This window comes from Astyanax mexicanus, chromosome 22 (assembly GCF_023375975.1).
Source record: "Astyanax mexicanus isolate ESR-SI-001 chromosome 22, AstMex3_surface, whole genome shotgun sequence".
Taxonomy (NCBI): Eukaryota; Metazoa; Chordata; class Actinopteri; order Characiformes; family Acestrorhamphidae; genus Astyanax; species Astyanax mexicanus.
In genome coordinates this window covers 25,533,783-25,549,660 of record NC_064429.1, presented here as the reverse complement: position 1 = coordinate 25,549,660, position 15,878 = coordinate 25,533,783, and the positions used below count along the sequence as shown (strand labels likewise).

At 37.6% G+C, this 15,878-nt stretch overlaps 1 protein-coding gene and 1 long non-coding RNA gene across 6 annotated transcripts in view; one reads left to right on the top strand and one right to left on the bottom strand.

The window, feature by feature from the left end:
• The window catches only part of mctp1a (multiple C2 domains, transmembrane 1a), a 254,147-nt gene that overhangs the window by 229,254 nt on the left and 9,015 nt on the right, over positions 1–15,878 (bottom strand). The gene's annotated exons all lie outside the window — the stretch shown is intronic.
• Positions 803–7,987, top strand: LOC111191753 (uncharacterized). Its single transcript, XR_002649641.2, has 3 exons — positions 803–1,325; positions 2,593–2,812; positions 7,751–7,987. It is a non-coding gene; the product is annotated as an uncharacterized LOC111191753 (long non-coding RNA).

Genomic DNA, 15,878 nt, shown 5'->3' with positions numbered 1-15,878 from the left:
CTTTCCTCCAAGCGCTGGCTGATTGGCAATGCTGCATCAGCAGCAGCTCGAAAAGAAGCGGTGGCTGACTTCACATGTATCAGAGGAAGCATGTGCTAGTCTTCACCCTCCTGGTGTGTTGGGGCATTACTAGTGACAGGGGGAGTCCTAGTGAGTGGGTTGGGTAATTGGCTGTGCTAAATTTGGGGAGAAAATGTGAAAAATTGAAATAAAGTAAAAAGAAAATAATAATAATAAAAAAAATAAATAAAAAAAAACAGATTTGAGCAATGTGGCTTGTAGTGTGAACAAAGCCATAATCGATGATCCCAGAAGGCTAGAGGGGCATAACAACATTAGCAAGCTCAAAGTAGCTACACACTTCATTGGTAGAATTCTGAGGGCCATGCCATTTAAAATGAGGCACTGAGTACTTTAAAAATGAACAGAAAGTTTATAAAAAGGCTGTTTATATACATTTAAGCAGTTCTCTGGGCGCAGATTGCAAAATTACTTTCGTGGAAATGCATGAATTCCAGCTGTTGCTGAAAATATCTCTATAATATTCATGCATTTCCACCAAATTAATTCTACAATCTGTTCTCCTATCCTACACCTTCGTTTGTTCTCCCCTCGCCCTAAGTTGCCTCTCTACATGAATGCCCCTCCACCTGAATGCCTCAAACCTAATTCTGTCCCTCTGCCTCGTTCTCTCACTGCCTCAGGATACCTCTCTATCTAAAAGCCCTCCAAATAAACACCTCTCTACCTCATGCTGCCTCTCTCCACCTCATCTGTTCTATTTGCCTAAGGCTGCCTCTCTACCTGTATCATTCTCTACATGAATGCCATTCTACCTCATGCTGCACAGGCTGTATGCAGATGTCAGGATTCAGATCATACAGTCTCTATTCTTGCTGATGTATTCTGCATCACTCATTAATGATGTAGGAAGCAGGAAGTCCCTCTGAAGCTCCAGCATCAAAACAGTGTAACGAAACAAAACAGTGTCAGAAATTGCGTGACTCCTTTTCACTTCATTATTTGCCTGCTATTTTGATGGTATTAGAACACTGTGTTGGATACAGATGCTTTTAGATTAGACACCGTAATATAAAGCGCACTATCAATAAAAGTCTATTTTCTGGATATTTCTCATACATAGGGGGCACCAGATTATAAGGCGCAGTATGCAACTCTAGTACACTAGTAGGGGGTCACTAAGTTAAGTAAAGCTAAGCTAAGTAAAGAAAACTGTAATTCTTAAAAAAAAACATTTTCTTTTGAAGTCAAACGAGTTCTGGATTCTAATCTACACAGATTTCTCTCCTGAAAACTTTATTTGGGTGAGTAAAGCGCTTCCGTTTATGTACAGTAAGCTTAGATTTACAGATTTCCACTAAGGCTGGGTGTAGCAGCTTTAGCATTAGCAGCTAACCGCTAGTGCTGGCCACATTTAGCGTTAGTAAATGCTGCCCAACAGGGCTACACTCAGGAGTAACCCTGAGTGTTCCGCTAAGCCAGGACACTATCAGCTAGTGGTTTATCCCATGTAGCTTGTTTTAATACTGTAAACATGCAGTCTTCAGTCCGATATACTCTGAACAGTGAAAGAGCTAGTACTTGTTGCAGTTAGCGGCTAATGCTAATGCTGCTTCAGCAGTGCTAGCTGGGGAAAACAGCATGCTACAGTCTGATAATACTCTACACTGAACGTTGAATAAGCTAGCACTTGTTGCAGTTAGCGGCTAATGCTAATGCTGCTTCAGCAGTGCTAGCTGGGGTTAGCAGCAAGCTTCAGTCTGATAATACTCACCTCTGCTGGGGTAAACAGCATGCCACAGTCTGATAATATTCTACTCTGAACAGTGAATAAGCTAGCAATTGTTGCAGTTAGCGGCTAATGCTAATATGCTGCTTCAGCAGTGCTAGCTAGGGTTAGCAGCAGGCAACAGTCTGATCATACTCACCTCTAAACTGCAAAAGAGCTATCACTTAGCGTGGTTAGCGGCTAATGCTAATATACTGCTCCAGCCTCAGTGTTTGAGAACTAAACTGAAACTCCTGTATAACGCTGTACTTCAGGAGAGTGGCTTTACTGCTCCTTACAACCTGACTGGTAAAATTCATACATAAGGCACACTGACAATTTGGGGAAAATGAAAAGATTTTAAATGTGCGTTATAGCGTGAAAAATTTGGTAAAACATTATTCTAGGGTTCTCTGGAGTGAACAATCATGCTTATCCACCTAGCAGTCCACCTAGCCTAGAGTTTGGTTTGGACGATATTTGTCTGACTGCATTGTGCCAAGTGTAAAGTTTGGAGGAGGGGGGATAATTATTATGGTATAGGGTTGTTTTATTTGGAAATGGGTTTGGCTTGGAGTTTGAAAAAAAGCACCTTCCTGTTCCAATTTGACTGAGCACCAGTACACAGAACTTTGTTGTTTGTTTGTTTATCTATTGCACACAAGTAGTTTTTCCCATTTTCTCTGTTCTCAGAAGCTCACATAAGCCTCGAACAAAGTCAGAACTGTTTTATGAAAGCTGCTGTATTCCCCTTTAGTAAGTAGTGAGATGCTTATTGTCTAATCTGTGGCTGACTTGTGCAGATAAGGTATCTGGAAAAACACTTGCATCAAAGCAGCCTCCAGAATCTCTCTACTCCAACCTCCTACAGAGCCTGTGGTCTGAGCACTGTAACACCATACAGACCCATCACGCCTCTCAGAGGTAGAGTACACATCCTCTCTGGGGGGGGAAGTGTCCTTCTCACTCCAGCTGCTACAACCTGCAGTTAAAGAGACTAGTCTGGAGACTATGCAGCAAGAGGTAAATAAAGGCAGTGTGAGGTAAAAAAAAAAAAATGTAGTGAGGTTATGTGATGAATGTGATGACACATCATATGGAAGTAGAATGCAGTAAACAAAAGTGTGATTTTGTTTATTAGACATTGGCTAGATGATTAGATAAGGCAGCATAATAGAGGAGGTACATAGGCAATAACACAGCACAGGGTAGCAAGGCAGCTTAAGGATGCTGCTGTAGATATAACAGATTATGTACTAAAAAAGTGATTGTAGTGCAGTCTCCTTTAGAGAGATGATTCTGGTGCTTTTAGCAAGGTCTCCATTTTGCTCTCTTAGTTTGCCAGCTCTCTTCCATTCAAATTCGCTATTTATATAGTGTAACAATGTGTAAATGAGCAGATAAAGACTTAAAGAGTTTCTGTTCTGATATCTCCGTGTTGGCAGTAGCTCTTGTATCAGCGCTATAAGCAGCACCATGTTTGTTTATGTAACCAGCGCAAGCAGATATCAAACACACAGTTTATTAAATGAAGGGCAAAACCTACAGCAAGGTCAGTAACAGAGAAGCAGCAAAGGTAAACAACATACCAGAGTGAGCTGGAAAAATGGTTATACACAGTAAACCAAAATGGTTAGTAGGGCAAGGCAAAAAAGGGTAGTCAAAATACAAAAATAAGGTCAGCAATGAGTAAACAAACAAACAATTCAGGCTAGGCAAAAGAGTGGTAAAAAAAAAAACAAAAAAAAAAAAACAAAGCGGGTTGGTAACAAAGTAGCAATTACAAAAGAATCACAGGGTAGAAAAGCTAGGGGTCTAGGTTCAATACCAGGCAAGGGAGAAAAGGAAACAGGGGGTATTTATACAAGGGAATACAGGTGTGAATAATCTCTGAAGCTGGGTGAGCTGGATCGCCGAAGCATTACGTCATCCAGCATGTTAGGGAGGTTGGGCGCAGGTGTATTCTGGGAAATGGAGTCTTATAGTATAGAGTGAATAGTAGAGTCTGTGGCAGGCAGTCCTGATAATGTCAAAACTGAAACTGGGACCTACCCGTCCACAATATATATATGCAATATTGCAGAAATGGTAAAAACAGTAGCACACTTATGCCATTTATTATAATATTTTGCACTCTTCCCACTCAGGAGAACTACTACTTTCAATATAAAAGAAAATATCTTAAGGATTGCTGCTTTAAGGTCATTAATATTTTCATGTGCAATTAAATTACAGTATGAAGTATACAGGTTAGGGTAAATTGTACCATTGTAATGTGTGGTTGCTACTGTATACATCGACCAGCCATAACATTAACACCACCTGCCTAGTAACGGTGGGTAGATACCCTTCTTCTCTTGTAATTCACACCTGGAGATATATTACATATAATGTTTAGTGATATAATCACAGTGTCGCTACAGTTTGGGTAGTTTATTTACGCTGGAATATGGTTTAAATCTATAAATCTCCCTCACTACCCCTTTCCCTCTCTCTCTCACTCTCTCTGCCAAATTACCACATAAATTAATATTCCCTATAGTATCAAGGCGAAAATATGGTGCTATACTGCAGCTGACCAACACGTCGCTTTAGTAGCACATTAGCTGATATCAGCTCTTGGCAGATACAGCGGGAGCAGCTTTTATATATTTATATATAAATATAAATTAAATATATATATAAATGCAGGAGCTTCTCCCATTTAAAACGATCTACAGGGGTAAAAATCGAATCTTGGCTGGCAGGAGACGAAGCTCAAAGCCAACTGATTACAGCAGCAACTAATCACAGCAATTATTATGCACTGTTTTTATTTATTTATTTATTTATTTATTTATTTTACCATGTCTCCATAGCAGTCCTCATAGCAGAACATTTTCTACACGTCTTCATTTTAAAATACGTTTATGCTTTAATCCATAGCTGATCTATTTGAATTCATGAGTAAATCACTTAAAGAAGAAGCCAAAATAGATTCAGATGTGAAATTTCCTGTAAATCAAGATGCCCTCAACATATTACACTCACTGAAGAAGTGTTGCTTAAAGTTTTTTTTTTTTTTTTTTTTTGATTGGGTGAAGATTCTACCACATCACCTTATTATCTAAAAAGATCCAGGAGCCTTTTGAGGTGTATGAAAAATGTCGATACCATCTGTGTTAGGTGCTTTACCTACAAAATAGGGACTTAAAGAACAGCATGTAGCATTTTCACATTAAAATAGCAGCTTTAAATGATTAAAATGCTTCACTTATCTGTAATAGGGAGAATAGAAGCTCTAACCTTGCATAACCTCACGTACACTAAGTTATATTTGTGAAAAAAAACTGTAATATTACACTACCACCTCAGTCCACATGATTTTCCTTTTATTCTATTCAGTGCTGGTTTTGTATCTCTCAGCTTGTCCAGAAAAGCATGTCCTTGGTAGTTCAAAATACTTGGTAACTGTAGGATGCAATGGCAGTATTTACTATTTCAGAACTGTCTTTCTTAATATTATATGCACTAAATATTAGTAGAAATTATTATTGAATACCAGTGCAAGTATAAAGCTCCAACAACCGAAAATTACGTAACTGAGTAGCAACAAAGCATTTAGGACATTTCAGATAATACAAAAATGTTTTTTTACAAGTAAAAATTTTTAAAGTTGACTTAAAAACACAAATTAAATTGGCAGAAAAAGGTATATTCTGTATGTGTGTCCACTAGACTCTTTCTAATTACAAAACAAAGAGAGCTTGAATGTTTTAAATTTAATTATACTAAATAATTATTGTTATTATATGTTATATTTTTATTAAGAAAAACTATTTTATTATTCACATCATGAACATGAATCTATTCAGTGGACCATATATTTTAGTGAGTCTGGTTTCTAGTGATTCAGTTCCTGTCTTTTTTTTATTTCACTGTGTTTCTGAGATAGAGGGGCCATAAGCTGCTATCCTCAACCTGCAGCAGTGAGAAGGTAATAAAGTAGGCAATAAAGTGGTTTAAATGTCAGCAGTGTGAAAACGAGCTACAGCGAAATATGAAATATGAAAATATGTGCAGCATAATCTCTTTACCACTGTGATTTTTTATGGTCGTTCATCTAAACATTAATTTTGTTTTGCTTCTCTACCTCAACCCCCTTATATTATTGTAATAAATCGCTATATATTAAATCATAACCCCTGAATCATGATGAATCATATCACCAGAATCCTGCCAATACACAACCCTATCCTCAATACTCAGCATTAAACTGCTCAGAGCCCAAAAACTGAACGGATGATCTTGAGCCCGAATGAAATGTAAAATAACCTGTGCAGGGGTCAAACACTCAGTCGCTAGAGCGGTCATGTGAGGCCACAGTGCAATGCATCCATCCAGAGAGAGAGAGAGAGAGTAATTGATGATCAGCCTGCCTGAAGACTGAACAGTCAATTATATCTGCCTCTATGCTAAAAAGCTCCATCCCAAGCTCAGGCCTGCACAAATGAGATTTCACACAGTGACAGGCAGGCATCCCCAGAGCACTCTTCATTAAACTCAGGCAGCGTCCGAGCTTCCCCTGCAACACATGGCCACCATATTTCACTTTCAGCTTCATGGATTCCTAAAACAGCCTCTTCTGTTAGAAATGAACTCTACAAAAGAGATACAAGGTCTTTGATTGTTGTTTTGTACAAACGATACCTGGGAGAGTAAAACCGTCACTATTTGTAAATAATTCCTGCTGAATTTTACTTGTTAAACTTGTCCTCAATGTAGTGTTTAGGCTCAGATCAGCTCCATTCAGCTTCAACACCTTACAGATTTGTAAAACCTTTAAGACTAATGCATCTACTGGAGGAAAGAGAGTAAAGACTTTTACCACTAACCAAATACCCCCGTTGAGAGTGCATCTATCAGTCTATACAGATACAGCAACACAGACAAACACACCAAACAGCAAACAATGCAGCGCTCCTTTAACCACAGAGAAAAGTAGAGCAGCAAGAGTCAGCTACCACTAAAGGATTCACATCCAAAATAATGGAGTGGTGTTTAGGCTCAGATCAGCTTGATTTATCTCCAACATCTCACATTTGTTGAATGTGTAAGACTAATGCATCTACTGGATGAAAAAGAGAGTAAAGACTTTTAACACCACTAACCAGATTTCCCTCTTGAGAGTGCATCTATTAGCCCAATCAGATATTAGCTTTTACATAGCAGAGCTAACAAACATCTCTAATCAGACAAATCAGCAAACAATGTAGAGCTAATTAAACCACAGTACAGTGCAGCAGCTAGAGTCCGCTAATGCTAAAGCATTCACATTCAAAATAATAGAGTAGTGTTTGGGTTCAGGTCAGCTCCATTTAGCTCCAACATCTCACATATTTGTAGAATGTGTAAAACTAACGCATCTGGTTGAGGAAAGAGAGTAAAGACTTTTAAAACCACTAACCAGATTTCCCTCTTGAGAGTGCATCTATCAGCCCATACAGATACAGTAGCTGTTACACAGCAACACAGCAGAGCTAACAAACACCTCTAATTAGACAAAACAGCAAACAATGCAGAGCTAATTTAACCACAGAGAAAAGTACAGTACAGCAGCAAGAGTCGGCTAACTCTAAAGGACTCTCATCCAAAATAATAGAGTATTTATCTCTAGTTAAGCAGCACTTTTGTGTGTTTTTCACTTTGAGCTCCATGATGCTCCACAGTTTTGTACAGGATTCACAAAATTAATTTTCTCAACTCGTGCTTGGATTTACACAGACTTTTTAATACGGTTGATTACAAAAAAAGTAATGTAGCTTCAATAAAAAAAATAAGAATAGAACAGTATAGATTCCCTGCTTGAAAACATATCACCATGTTTGTTTCTCACTGGCCTGGAAATGTTAATGTGGCACTGATCAGTTCAGCTTTACGACAAAACTAAAAACACTGCTGTTTTGCTCTCTCACATTTCAGTTCTTCTTGGGCCATTTTCAGTCACCATATGAGTATTTCTCCTGTTCTACAGCCGAGAGCGCCCGGGGCAACAGCACTGCCACCACAAGCAATGTCAGAGATGAGTTACAGTTAATGTTTGAGCAGCTATTCCACAGGCTGTTTTCACCCAGTCACGAATGTCCCGCTTGCCCTCTTCACCACTACAAAACTGTCTCTTTGCATGCCAACAAAAATGTTTGGACAGTTGCAACAGCTTTTTTTGTACATCTTATTTGATTTAAAATGAACCAATCAATTCCAGAGTCAATTGAAATAATTTCAATTCCTTTTCAAAAATTAAAGCTATTTTACATAGTCACTCTTTTTCCACAGCCTAAAAAAGGGATATGACAAATAACTGTAGTTTCATAGTCAACTGTGGCCTGTTGCCTCATTATTTTAATGACAAATTAAGAAGATAAACTTGGTGATGCAAGTGTAGGAGGCTAAAAACAAATCAAACAACTTTATAGAGTAACAGCAGGAACTTTCAATTTTAGAAAAAACACTATCATCATATTTATAAAATCTGAATAAAGGACGCAGAGTGGTCCAGTGGTCATGCCACTATGATTGGTTCGAATCCAGGTCATGCAGTTTAGCATCAGCTGCCAGAGCCTCGAGACAGCAACATTGGTCTTGCTCTCTTTTACTTTATCCATCCTAGGGTGATGTCTATCAGTACTAGGGGTGTTAGTATTTTCTAACACCCCTAGTAATGTATATAATTTATATAGGACAGATTCCTCCAAAATGTTGTACTTTTTTCCTGCACAACCACAACTCATTTAAATTGCCTACTAACAGCCAGATTCTGTTAGAGCAGTGAAATCAGCAAACTGTGCGGGATTGTGGCCCATATTGCCCATCTATGTTCTTCAGACTAGTCTGGACCCTAAAACCCAGTTGAGCATGCCTTTTACTTCCTAAAGAGAAAAGAGTTTAAGAGCAGAAAGACCCATAAACAAGCAGCAGTTAAAGGTAGCTGTCATTTAAAACCTGACAAAACTCAGCATTTGGTAATGTCTGTGGGTTCCTGTCTTTAAGCAGGTTAGGAATGAGGAAGATATATGCACTGGCCAGCTCAGCAACACCAAAAAACCTGTGAAACAACAGACATAACAGACACACAAGTAGATAAATGCAGAATGCCTTCTAGTCGAGAATAAGGAAAGGATCATAAGCTGAAGAACTCTATGCAATTACATACTAAAGAGAAAACAAACGAAGAGACAAAAGACCCATAAACAAGCCGTGACTAAAAGAGAGTGACAAAAAGCATTTGGTGATGTTTATAGGTTCCAGTCTTCAGGCAGCAATTGACTGCAAAGGATTACACCCTGACTGCATAATTTCAGATTCATTTTAATCAAGTTGATGCACACTGTCACTGTCCAACTACATATGCACCTGACTGTAATTACCTAAACTCGCATAGTAATAAACTCCTCCCTTCTTTGTCTGCCAGGATCTGTCAATTGCCGTGTACATTATTCACAGGCAGATCAATATAGAAACTTTTTTCCTGTGATTATCTCCAACAGAAAGCTCCAGCCAGGCCTTCCAGAGATAATTACAACTCTGCTGAAGGTGGCAGGCACACAGTCCTCGCTCTAATGAACATTTCAGCACCGAACAACAGAGAGAGCGTACGAACATACCCACATATGGTGACACACATTCTTTCCAATTATAGGGTACCTACTCTCACATAACCACAGACAACGAGTTCCAGCAGCACTGGTAAGATGGTAGTCTACAGGCACGGACTCTGGCACTTATCGAACAAAATGAACCAGCCTGCAGCAACTTCCCAGATAACAGAGCATGTGCCAGGAATGTTAAAAAAAAAATGTGTGATTTAAAAATGGTTTGCATTACATTGTTATTAAAACGTTTCTCACATAACCACTTGAGTTTCTGAATCAGTTTCTCTGATTTTGCTATTTATAGGTTTATGTTTGAGTAAAATTAACATTGTTGTTTTATTCTATAAAATACAGACAACATTTCTTCCAAATCCCAAATAAAAATATTGTCATTTAGAGCATTTATTTGCAGAAAATATGAAATGGCTGAAATAATAAAAAAGATGCAAAACTTTCAGACCTCATATAACGCAAAGAAAACAAATTCATATTTGTAAAGGTTTAAGACTTTAGAAATCAATATTTGGTGGAATAACCCTGTTTTTTAATCACAGTTTTCAATCATTTTAAAGTAAGATGTACAGTTATAAAAGATATAAAGGTATAATTTAGTTTACATGATAATAAAAAATAGTATCTGAGCAAATCAAAGAAAATAGTACCATTAACAAAAACAGATTCTTGTTTAAAGAAAAAGAACCACTCTAAATGCTGTACTATAATTTACAAGTGAAATATTGTATATTTACTGTAGAATTAATTCAGTCTCCTACTATGATGCTCTGCAGATCTACATTACTATAATATAGAATACATTCTACATTATAAATACAGTACTTTATTATGCACTATTAATCAGAGTGTATCAGAGTGTACAAGCAAAACGAAGAAGCCCTGGTGATGGACACAATAAGCCATAAATAGAGTGACATTTTTTATTGTTGTTGGTGTTGTTTTACATAGTTAATTTGCATGTGTATTAAAAAAATCACAGTCATCATACTTGGGGTTTTCATTGAGCTGCAAATGGTTTCCTCTGATTTGCATCCTAAAAGGATTTAGTCGAGATCCTTTTCTGGTGCAAATCTAAAATTTATCACCGACTAGACCTTTTTCTTTTTGTTTTTTTTCCTGTCCCGACAAGAACATACAAGTCTATTGTTGTTTCCTATTAGATTGCAATTTGGATCAGAACCCATATAACACTGCACTGGCCTTTCATCTGGCAGGCTGTCGTACGTCTTGGACAAAAATAAAAGCATAATAAAAAGCTTTCATCATTTTTAAGAGCGAGTACAAGCATTGGAGACGCGAGTGGTGTAGGTTTCCCGGCCCAGTGCATTCTCTTAGTAGAATACAAGGCTAATTCAAATGCTAATTCTATTTTCATCCTCAATGACAGCATACATATGACCACATTAAGCACACTTTCATATATCCATGCTAATTAAATGGCCAAGGTCTATACAATTTCTTATTCGGTTTCCGCACGACAATCTAAATTATTATTGTTATTAATTTATTTTTTGTTTTACCAAGGACTCACTGCCTGCTGTTATTTTATTAGTCATCATTGGCTTCATGCATGATATAACTAAAGCCTAATAATCCCATTTCTAACCTCCTGTAAAGGGGTATGCAGAGAATTAATCGTGCCAATTAAACCACGCTTCAGCAATACACCTCCAACAGGCCCAAATGAATAATACAAAATAAAACATTAAGTTCTAACTCCCCCAGAGAAGACTTGTTTTGATGTGCGAGTAGATTTCTCTCGCTTAGCCTCCAGCTCTAAAGCGACACCAGGAGAACGTCTTCCGCAGAGGAGCAAAGAAAGACTATCTGTAATGCAGATAGACAGTCTGGGAAGTTTAGAGCCTAAATTCAATAGGCCCAAAACAGCACAGAACGACTCTGAGAGTCAAAGAGCCAAAGTGAACCTTCTCTACAGTAGATTAAAGCTTGTGTCGCTGTCAGCCTGTCACCTATTTGCCTGGGAAAAACAGAAAGAAATGGGTTAGGAAACCTGGCCTCCAAATGTGGAACATACAGCACAGATAAACATCCTTACCGTGTTCACACTAGCAGGCAACCAGCCACTTCCATATTTAGCACTAGGGGTGGGCGATTTGGCCCAACAACAATCAATCAAATATCATAATATTTCAGGATGTTTTTGCAAAAACAGTATACTTTGTTTGATGCCAAAACAATTACCAAAAATATTTTAGTAATTCCAAAAATATAGTACTTTAACAAAATCTGCTCTGTGATGATGTCAGCTATTAAAAAGCACCACATAAATAAATTAGACTTGACTGTATATAATAAAAAGTAGGGCTGCTGCTGCCTTAGAAGCGGGAGGGGGAGGGGGAGCGCAAGGGGGGGCAGGAGTAAACACAAGGTAACTGCATGGTCTCAATCCACATGGTTGGGCATGTGCTTGTAAACACACATGTCGAAAGCTGTGCACCTCAGTCCAGCACAGTTTTGCACAGATGTTTCCAGTTACAGCTGAATTCACGCTTTTAATCCCAGAAAAACTCTCTTATTTACCTTTTAAAAAGCCATTTAAATGCCTGATTAAAGGGCCGATTACTGTTATTTTGCTGTTTTCCTCAGGTTTTGAGTGATCGGTTTTGCCTCAGCTCTTGATCGGTCCGGATGTGAGACAGTGCTCTGTCTCACATCACGATATATATTCAACAAAAAAAAAGAACATTTGCAATGTAAAAGGCATCTCTCTTTCATGTTTAGGGCACCAATGTTGAGAACTTGAGCATTATCTGGAATTTATGTCATCTCCTCTTATGAACCAACACAATAACTTCGATCACAGGGTGCTGGTTTCCTATTGCTTTCCAGAATTCAGGAATTCAGCAGGCGGAAAAAACTTTCTCTTGTAAACTCCCCCAAGTCTGGAATAGCCTTACAGAAAATGTTTGTGGCTTAGGCACAGTCTCAATCTTTAAATCTAGACTAAAATTTACTTATTTTGTTTAGCTTTTGGTAATTAATGATTACCAAATTTTTCGCACGATACGGCGCACTTAAAATCCTTTTATTTTTATTTTTTTTAAGAATTACAGTTTTGTTTACTTAGCTTAGTTAGCTACCACCCAGCAACAAGACCTTAGAGAATTAGAAGGAAAACATGGAGACACCCCTGTTCCTTACTAGTGTAGAATAATGTGCTTTATAATCTGATGCACCTTATGTATGAAAATACACCAGAAAATAGGCGTTTCCTGAAAGTGCACCAAATAGTGTGAAAAATACGGTAAAAATAAATGTTTTTCCTTAGATAAAAGCTCCAGATCCAGAGGTTCATGGACATAATTGTGTTAAAATGAGATGCTGGTACCACTGTCCAGCTGTAACCCACTGCACTCAATCGCTCTGACAGATTTTCTGAGAGTGGAGTGAGTGGATACCAGTGTTTCTTGGTGCCTCTGTGTCTATGTTACCTTCTGGCTCTCTCCCTTTAGTTAGGGTGTCAGTGGGAGTCATTAGCAACATTCTGACCATTTTGAATATTGACAGCTGAAACAAAACCTTTGTTGCTCATGAGTCAGGACATCTTTGGAACAGAAAGGTTAGCGGAGGCCGGGTGAACGAGACAATTGGAGGACGAGTGAATGAGAATCTAAGTTTAGAGCAGAATTGATTGAGCAAGTAATAAAGATCACAGGTGTCCAAAGGTACATTATTATAACGATCTACGATCAATTTCAATAATATATAAATCAATATAAATATACCAGCACCTGAAAATGTGCAGTTCATACAGCTAAACTTCCATTTTCAGTTTATTAGAACCTACAATGTTATAAAGGTACAATCATTTATCATTTATAATCCTCTACACCTTTAAGGAGTCTGCCCTTGATCCTGAGGTAAAGGGGAAGCGAGCAACGGTGGTCTGTCCTCATTGTGTGCTTACTCGTTTCATTTTCATTCTACTTTATGCAGCACAATCAGTATTAAAATGAGGGCTTTATTCCCTCCAGTCTATTGGATGAACTGTTTTATAGCTGTGTGTATTGAATTAATAGACTCACACTAAACCAAACAAAGTTACACCCCTAGAGTCTGTGAAAAGCAGAAAGGAGAGTGCTAGATTTATCAGACATGGATTTGTTTTTTGTAATTTACAGAAGCCTGTTTAGACTCTGAGTATAGGCCTATGATTCTACACTTTTAGGTTGCTAGCTTATCGTTGGTGGAATCAGCTGAGCTGTGAGTATTGCACAATATCAGGTTCAGAGAACATCTCAAACCTCTGTTTTTTCTTCTTTTCTCACAAACGTATTATTCACCACTAAATATCAGAGCCTGACCTCACTAATATATCTGAATACAATAGAATTTTTACAAAAGCTTTTCAACATTTAATAATTCGATACTTTAACAGAAAATTTGGTCAATAATAGGCAGATATCAGTGTAAAATAAATTTGCATATGAAACAAAAAAACTTTTTGCATGTTTTCATTAATGTTACCCTTTTTATAAATTGCATAATTAAATAGTCTAACAACAGACCTACCAACAAAGTACCACATGACTTAAAAATAAATTGAGGATTGTTCTGTTCAGATTATTTGGCTTGAAGTTGAATACTTGGTGCATCTGTAAGTTTTATGACACGAAAAAATAAGCTTTATCACCATATCAGTTACTAATCAGTAACTACATGCAAAGCAGTGTAAACTGACTCAAGTTATACCAGTGATGGAAAAGTGTTTCTACAAAGGTTATGAGGTTAATCAATGTGGAATATTTTTGTGGAACGTATGTGTGTAATATATTTTTTAAAAATTGGCATTGCCAGTCGAGCTGGACAAAATTAGTTAAAAAATTCATGTCACAATCTATTTCTTAATTTCAGTCGATACAATATAGTCCAAATAAACCCACAGAAAAACTGTCAAGAATGCCCACAACGGACATTACAAACTTATAAACTTTAAACACATTTATTTAAATGTAATGTGACAGTGACAGATATTGTAAATAGTAATAATGTATACTAAAATATCTGAAATGGATTTAAAAAATGTCAATGTATAATAGTGTTACTGCACTATTTACTGCAGCATTTGCACACTAACACAAAGCACATTCACACTCTCATCATAACAATTAGAAAAGACAGAAACACAGAGAAATCTGCCACTATTAAAAGTATAAGTCTTTTCTCTTAAGAGAAATTACACTTACAATTACATTACAAACTGGCACAGGAAGAGTCAGGTCTGGCTGACCCACATGGCAACAGTTTTAGCCTTTAGCTCAGCTTAACATTGGACTAAGTCTCTTCAGTTTCAGCAGTGAAGAGAATTTTTTTTTTACCAGGTCAATGATCCAATATGTCATGATACTAATTATGCACTTTAAGGATCCAAAACTAATGTAAAATAAATTATATGGTGTACATATAACTATGCTTTCTTAATATTTGTATTATATATTTTTTATATCATATCTGATCAATGTCATTACTGATTACTTTGGGAACTTACACCACCTTGTTAGCTTCAAGCTGTTATAGGAAGGCAGTATTTTACGTCAGTTAGCTGGTAAAAGTGTGAATAACACTCTGTTTTACGTCAGAATTTCCTGGTGTATGTGTGAACAACACTATATACTTAGCATATATTGTCATGCTTTGCTAAACATTTTGGATCACAGAACCACAGACTACGAAGTGAATTCAGATTTCATTACATTTGTATCAGCAGATTTAACCAATATTCAAACTTGGGAAGACATGAATGGTTTGAAAACACTGTGACCCATATGTGTTAACATTTTAACATTGTGTGCACTGTGTAAACTGGTGAGGCCGATAAGGAAGAAGCAAGCTGTGAAAAGCCGTTTCACACATCCTGCTCTCACAATCTCTAATGTTCATCTTCTGATCATACCGCAAACCCCCCTGGAGATGATGGGATTGATATGCTATGTCAAAACCATGAGACAGAGAGCAAAGCATAGAGGTCTACTACAAGCAGCTATATAGAATGAAGGACTGGTAAACACAGTGGGAGGAGTGGGTGGGCCACTGTGGTTTACCACACTGTGCAGAAGAGGAACCATGACCCAGATAGCATAAGAAAGATTAGCTCTGATATCAATGTTAAAAAGGCCACACAGTGGTTTCAGCAGCTCTTCAGTAGGTTCCATTCGCATTTTACAATTTCCAATTTAATTTCTGATTGATAAGTTACACAGATTGGTGTCCTGTGTGCTAAACAAGGCTGTGTGTTGTTCAGAACTTGGTGAGGCCCTAGCCCCAGCATTGCAATGCTTATTGCTATCTTACACTCCGCTAACAGTCTATATTCACGCCTTATACCTGATCGTTTAAATAGCAAAGGCACTTGTGAATACATCTTCATCAATAAGTGTGGTGGTCTGGAAGTGAGGTGTGTTTAATTGCTATCTTGGCAATGC